The sequence below is a fragment of the Capsicum annuum genome, chromosome 1, assembly GCF_002878395.1.
Source record: "Capsicum annuum cultivar UCD-10X-F1 chromosome 1, UCD10Xv1.1, whole genome shotgun sequence".
NCBI classification, from domain to species: Eukaryota; Viridiplantae; Streptophyta; class Magnoliopsida; order Solanales; family Solanaceae; genus Capsicum; species Capsicum annuum.
In genome coordinates this window covers 2,996,708-3,002,762 of record NC_061111.1, presented here as the reverse complement: position 1 = coordinate 3,002,762, position 6,055 = coordinate 2,996,708, and the positions used below count along the sequence as shown (strand labels likewise).

The 6,055-nt window shown below is 34.9% G+C and overlaps 1 long non-coding RNA gene across 1 annotated transcript; it reads left to right on the top strand.

Annotated features, from left to right (window-relative positions):
• The first annotated feature begins 2,256 nt into the window (after positions 1 to 2,256).
• Positions 2,257 to 3,581, top strand: LOC107852185. Its single transcript, XR_001669309.2, has 2 exons — positions 2,257 to 3,271; positions 3,377 to 3,581. It is a non-coding gene; the product is annotated as an uncharacterized LOC107852185 (long non-coding RNA).
• Positions 3,582 to 6,055: the final 2,474 nt, after the last annotated feature.

Sequence of the window (6,055 nt, the reverse complement as noted above, 5' to 3'; positions counted from 1 at the left end):
GGACTACTTGTCAACTTTAATGTTGCACCATCTACAGCAGAACTTAATTCAGTGTGTAGGTGAAACTAGTTGGTTACTATATTTGTTTTCAAATGAAATTGTTTTTGTCGCTGGTCTTCTTATTCCAAATCCTTGTCAATATAGGAAGAAAATATTATTCATTGAAGTGTTTCACAGGATTGTGAGGAGGAGAGCTGAAGTTCTTGATGTACTTGATCAAAGGGAAACTCGGTGCACTAGAGCACTGCTATGCGCGGTGTTCAGGGAGGGTTCCACCACAAGGGTGTATTATACGCAACCTTATCTTGCATTTCTGTCAGAGGCTGTTTTCAAGGCTTAAACCCTTAACCTCTCGGTCACACTTTCCTATCATTTGTGGTCTGATCCTTTTTCAGACCTCGGGTTTAGCGCGCGGAAGCTTTAGTGCACTGGGATGATGTCTTCTTTTAAATAAGATTTCCAAGATTAAGGACTAGTTTGTTTTGTTATTGTTTTCTGTTTTTAAAATGTCTGTTATGCAAAAATGCCGACTAAATTTGTGATATTAACAGTATAATTCAAGTTTTTATTTTTTTTTTATTATGTAAAGAGAAATGAATAGTAGATTGTTTGGTTTTGCATTAGATGGGTCTATTGAGCTCCTCTTTCTATTTTCGATATTAGAAATTTACTGGCTGATTGACTTGATTAATTTGAATTTATGTAAGATAAGACCCATTAAGGAGATAAGACTTCTATTTTTTTCTCACAACTAGAGTTTGAGTTTTGTGGTTAAGTACGGTCAACCTATTGGAAAAAAAGGGCTGACATTATTTAAAATATTTTCTTCATATTTTACCTATTTCGAAATTTTGGATTTGTATGATAGTCCGTAACATAGTCTCAATTATAAGTGTGATAATTGAATATTAGGCAGTGCATTTTATGTGTTTGGCGGGTTTGGTGAAGCGGTAAGTGTTAGCTTTTAACCTAATGGGTCCATAATTGATGGACCCATTAAGGTTTTAATAATTGTAACTAGGTCTCCTCTCTAACCGTATATAAGACATTTTTTGACTCTTTTGGAGAATCATCCAGAGACATATGAGAGTGTGGGATCGTTGTCCCATTAAAATCGATTTAATGATAAGGGTAATAAAGAGAAAAAAGTAATCCGTTCTGCAATCGATCATAACTCAAAACATGTATGCCCTTTGATCCTATTAATATTTATATACTATCATGTTAATGTCTAACACAACCACCCCCACACTCTTTGGTGGGCTTTCGATTGCGATTTGCAAACAAACTCACTACAGGTATATCGAATTCTTATTACTTACAGCCTAAAAAAGAATTCGTTTATTTTTACCAAAGTAAACTCAACACTTTAATCAAAGATGAAAAGACGTCATTCTTTTCACTTTCAATGGTAAACTAATGATTATAAACAAAACATTCATGGCCAATCTAAAGATATTTTATTTAATTATTTTCTAAATGAACTTAAATATAACCGAATCTATACAAAAAAGGAATTCAAATAGCCGATCTATTAAAAGAAATTCTTATAGCCGATCTTAACTAATTAATGTCAATGCAAATGAATTGACATGAAATTCTAATGCAGCCATACTCTACAATGATTCCTCTATTGGTACTTTTCTTCAACACACCTTGAGGTGAAATAGCAACTACGCCTCGGTGAAATAAAAGAAAGAAATAACAAAAAATGAATAAAGCACTATAATTACATTGACACAAATAAATATATTATCATAATTATTAGGTTAATAATTACTATGCTAATAATTACACTAATTTCAATTAACAGGTGACTTTTCAAATAGACCTAAATCATTTTAGCAGTGCAATGCATTATCATGTGATAATGATCAACGTGGAGTGTTTTCTTTTTCACCAAGAAAAGGCTTTCCAAAAGTCCTAATTTGGCTCAACCAAAATATGCAACACACAATTAGTTAATAATATTTTGTGTTATGGAAGTAACTTGTTTTTGCCTAAATTAATCTTATTATAATACATTACGAATTACTCCGCACTCCCATTTTTTTTTTTTTTTTGTCTTTTAAAGTTTTTGTACATCTCTTAATGTTGACTTTTTTAATTGAATTTCAAATTCTTCCTTAAGATTTTATTTAATTCTCCTTATCAAAATTCCAGATGTCAATCAGTTAAACTAAATTACTAAGTATAATCTAATATATATTTTTAGATTTATTGGTAAGAGGTGTAGGTAAATAAATCTTATCTTGGGCCTAACCAGCCATATTAATGATACCATTCATCCTTTAAATCACCCAGAAATTTTTTCTTGAGTTATGTTCATTACCGGAATTAATACTATATTTGAATCCAAATAAAATTGGGTTTGGCGCTGGTCCTTGTAGACACGTGATTTTGTCCTCTTAAAGTTTAATTTTATTCACTTTTATCCATTTTTACTTTATCCTACTGTGTACCCTCATCTACGTGATTATACCCCCATAAAAATACAAAAATAACAAATTTCCTAACAAATTCTATCCTATCCTAACCCCATTTACAACTCATTTTAACAACCTACCCAATTAAAATAAACTACCTCACCACCTCATCCACCCACCTACCCACGTGACCCTTCTCCCTACCTTTCTTTCTTAGTTTACAAGTTTTCTTGCAATTGGATTATATAGAAAAAGAAAACAACAAAAGAGGGGGCCCCACAGAATAATCCTCAAGCAAAAAGAATTCTCCATTTATCCGTTGAGGGAGATGGGGCATCGAGGGTGAGCTGTAAGGTGAGAGGCAGAGAGATTTTCAGAAAAAAAAAAAAGAGTGAACCAGAGACGCCATTCTTCGTGCTCTCTTCTTTCTTCCTTTTGCAACACACACAATTCTCACTCACCTTCACTCATAAGACACACTCACAGATCATATTCACACAACACTACAAAGCACACAGACGTAAAAAGGGGAAGAAGAAAGCCGCGAGTGAGCTCAAGAGGGCCAAAACAGTGAGAAAAAGGATTAAAAAAATGGACTGAACATCGTCGATCTCCGATTGGAACAGTGAATCTATGAGAAATCCGGTCATCATCGAGATTTACCGGTGATACTATCGCCGGAATCAATTTTCGTATATTGATTTGGCCGATCAGTCTAAAAATTCCCAAAATCCCTTCGTTCCTCTTGATTTCTGGGTTTATCCGGTCGAAATCTTCGAGATTCGCCGAAATCAAATCTGCGCCTACGATTCTCGCCGCCTTCTGAGCTCGTCGGAGCTCCGGCCGTATGTTTTTTTTTTTTGTTTCTCTTACAAATTCTGGTTTGGGGTCTTCGTAGATTTCCTGTTCGGCTGCTTATTTTTTTTTGGTTCGGGTTGGAATGAAAACAGTACGAAAGGGTGAAACCGAAGTCGGGAGTTCATCTTCGGAGGTTGTGTTCTAGGTTTTCAGACGTAGACTCTCTTTATTCAAATAACATTGATTTTGAAAGCTCCGTCTTGAGGTCCAACTCTATTCTCTTTCTCTTTTATTTTAATTTTTATGGTATTCGGTGCATCGAATTGAATATTGTGTTTGGTTGATCGTTATTGTGGATACAGATGATTTGTGTGCTTAAACGTTTGAATTCTTGTTGTGTATTGGTTGATGTTGATCTCGAATTTTGAAAAGTGATTCAATAATCGAATCACGTGCTAATAATTGATTAAGAGGGGACTTGGGACGGAATTAAGGAATTGATAAAAATGGTTGAATACGGATCAATTTCGGTTTATTGTAATTTTTGTTAAATTCGAAATACGCATAAATGTTGTTGGAACGTGATAGAATTATGATACATTAAAACGGATAGGCAAAGTTTAGGCTCAGGTAAGCAATTTAGGACTCGTGGAATATTGAATGCTTGAAATCCGCGTTGAATGGCTTGGTTTGTTCACTTTTGGATCAAATGTATCATTTGACCGGGGAATGCCCCGAGGTTTATGTTTGTTCACCAGGGAATGCCCCAGAGTACTTTGTATTTGAAGACGGTGCACGGTCAAGGCCCAAAACCTCGGGTGGAGTTTAGTTCAGGAGTAGTGTAGGAATGGTTTAGAATAGAATAGGTTTATATTTTCGCATTTCTCATTATTCGGGACTGTATAATTGGACTGAACACTATATTTTGGATTTGTTTTGTTTCGTGTGTTTGATTGGTTGTTTTATGTGTTTTTTGTGTGGTTTATACATTTGTAATGCCAAAATAGTTAATACACTCCATGAAGCGATCGTGGTCGAACCACGGGATCGAGGGGTGCCTAACAGCTTCCCCTCGGTCAACAGAATTCTTTAGCCAGAATTCCTGTTCGCAAACCAGTTTTAATGAGTCCAACCGTTTTGAAAAGGATTGTCCAAAGGTGACTTGGCACACTGGATTATGCCAAGTGGCGACTCTGAGTTTTGAAACATAATTCTTTTTCGGAACAAATTTTTATTTTTATCACTTTGATATAAAAGCCCTTTCGAACCTTAAAACGAATCTTTTGGAGTACGAAAAAAGGGTGTGACAGCTCTGGCGACTCTGCTGGGGACTTGTTCAGAATTCGAGCTTATTTTGGAGTTGTATCGGCTTTGTTTGACACTATAGGTGTATAAATATTTTGTTTGTGTTGTTTTGTGTTATTGTTTTATCATTGTGGAATATTTTCGTGCTCTTTGTGTACAATATTTATCCTATGTGTTACCGCTTTTATATCTGGCATCATGTGTCTATCCCAGACCTTCTTTCTGCAACAAGTCCGTAGTACACGTGTTGTACACGACCTCTAGTTGAGTCACCCTTATTTTAGGGGGGGAGCCATCGGTGTTATGGAGTAGGTGGAAAGCAAAGCAGCCACTATTGATCATACGCTCCCCCGAACAGCCTTGTTAGTGAACCCCAACGTAGGCCAGCTTTTAGGTCATGCTTATGTGTATCATATTGAAGACCTAGCAGGGCCCACTTGGCCCTTTGTAGGAGACTCACCTCTAAGGCATCCCTACGTGCTAAATGTTGCATCTTTGAGGGTAACGAGGTTATTTGACCGGCTGGTTTGGGCAAAAATATTAGCTAGAAGCAAAGTGTGTTGGCAAGAAATTGTTGAAAAAAAGAAAAGAAGAAAAAAAGAGTGAAGAAAAAAAAAGATTTGGTAGTTTTTAGGATTCTTTATAGCTTTTGTTTTTCACAATTTAAAAATTAAAAAAAAATATTTTTTTACTTTTTGCACTCATTTCCCAAAAAATCAAAAATGTTAAAAAAATTTCCTTTTATTTCTTTAGTAAGCATTCATAATTCGAAATCTCCAAAAATATTTTTTCCTTTCAATAGGAGTTTTGTACATTCTTATATAGTGAAAATGCCAAAAAAATTTTCCTTCGTAATTGTTGGCGTCACTTTTAGTTGAAGTATCTAATTAAAAATTCAAAAAAAGATTTTATTTCTTTGTCTTTGGTTGTGTCTCTTAACTAGGGTCAATCTACTAGTTAATCATTAATTGTCCAATTTGGACGAACTATGCACCCCTGATTCTCCTCTTTCGGGAGTGAGATACGTAGACAGCCTCTTGTTGGTTCGGGGATCTTATTTGAAAAATTAAAAAATATTTCTTCACTCTCCATTTAGAGTAGGCGTTTCATATACGTCTTTAAAAGAAAACTACAAAAAGATTTTCCTTTAATAGGTTCAAGTTTCATTTTCACATGAAATTCAAAAATCGAAAATTCAAAAAGATTTTTCTTTGGTAATCACAGGTTTCATTTTGTATAGAGATTTAAACCTAAAAAAAATGCAAAAAGATTTTCCTCAATTCTTTTGACACTTTGTTTCAAGAAAGAAAAAAGAGTTTAATTGGCCATTTTGGCAAAACTTCACGAACTACGCACACCTGATTCTCCCCTTTTGGGGGTGATATACGTAGGCGCCCTTCTAGGGTTTGGTGATTTTTTTCAAGAAAAAAAAAAGAAGAGGTTTTGAAAAATCGTTGAACTCTAACACATTTGCTATCTCTTGTCCAGTTAGTTTAAGGTGGTTGGTTTGTGGCATTTTGGCTGGT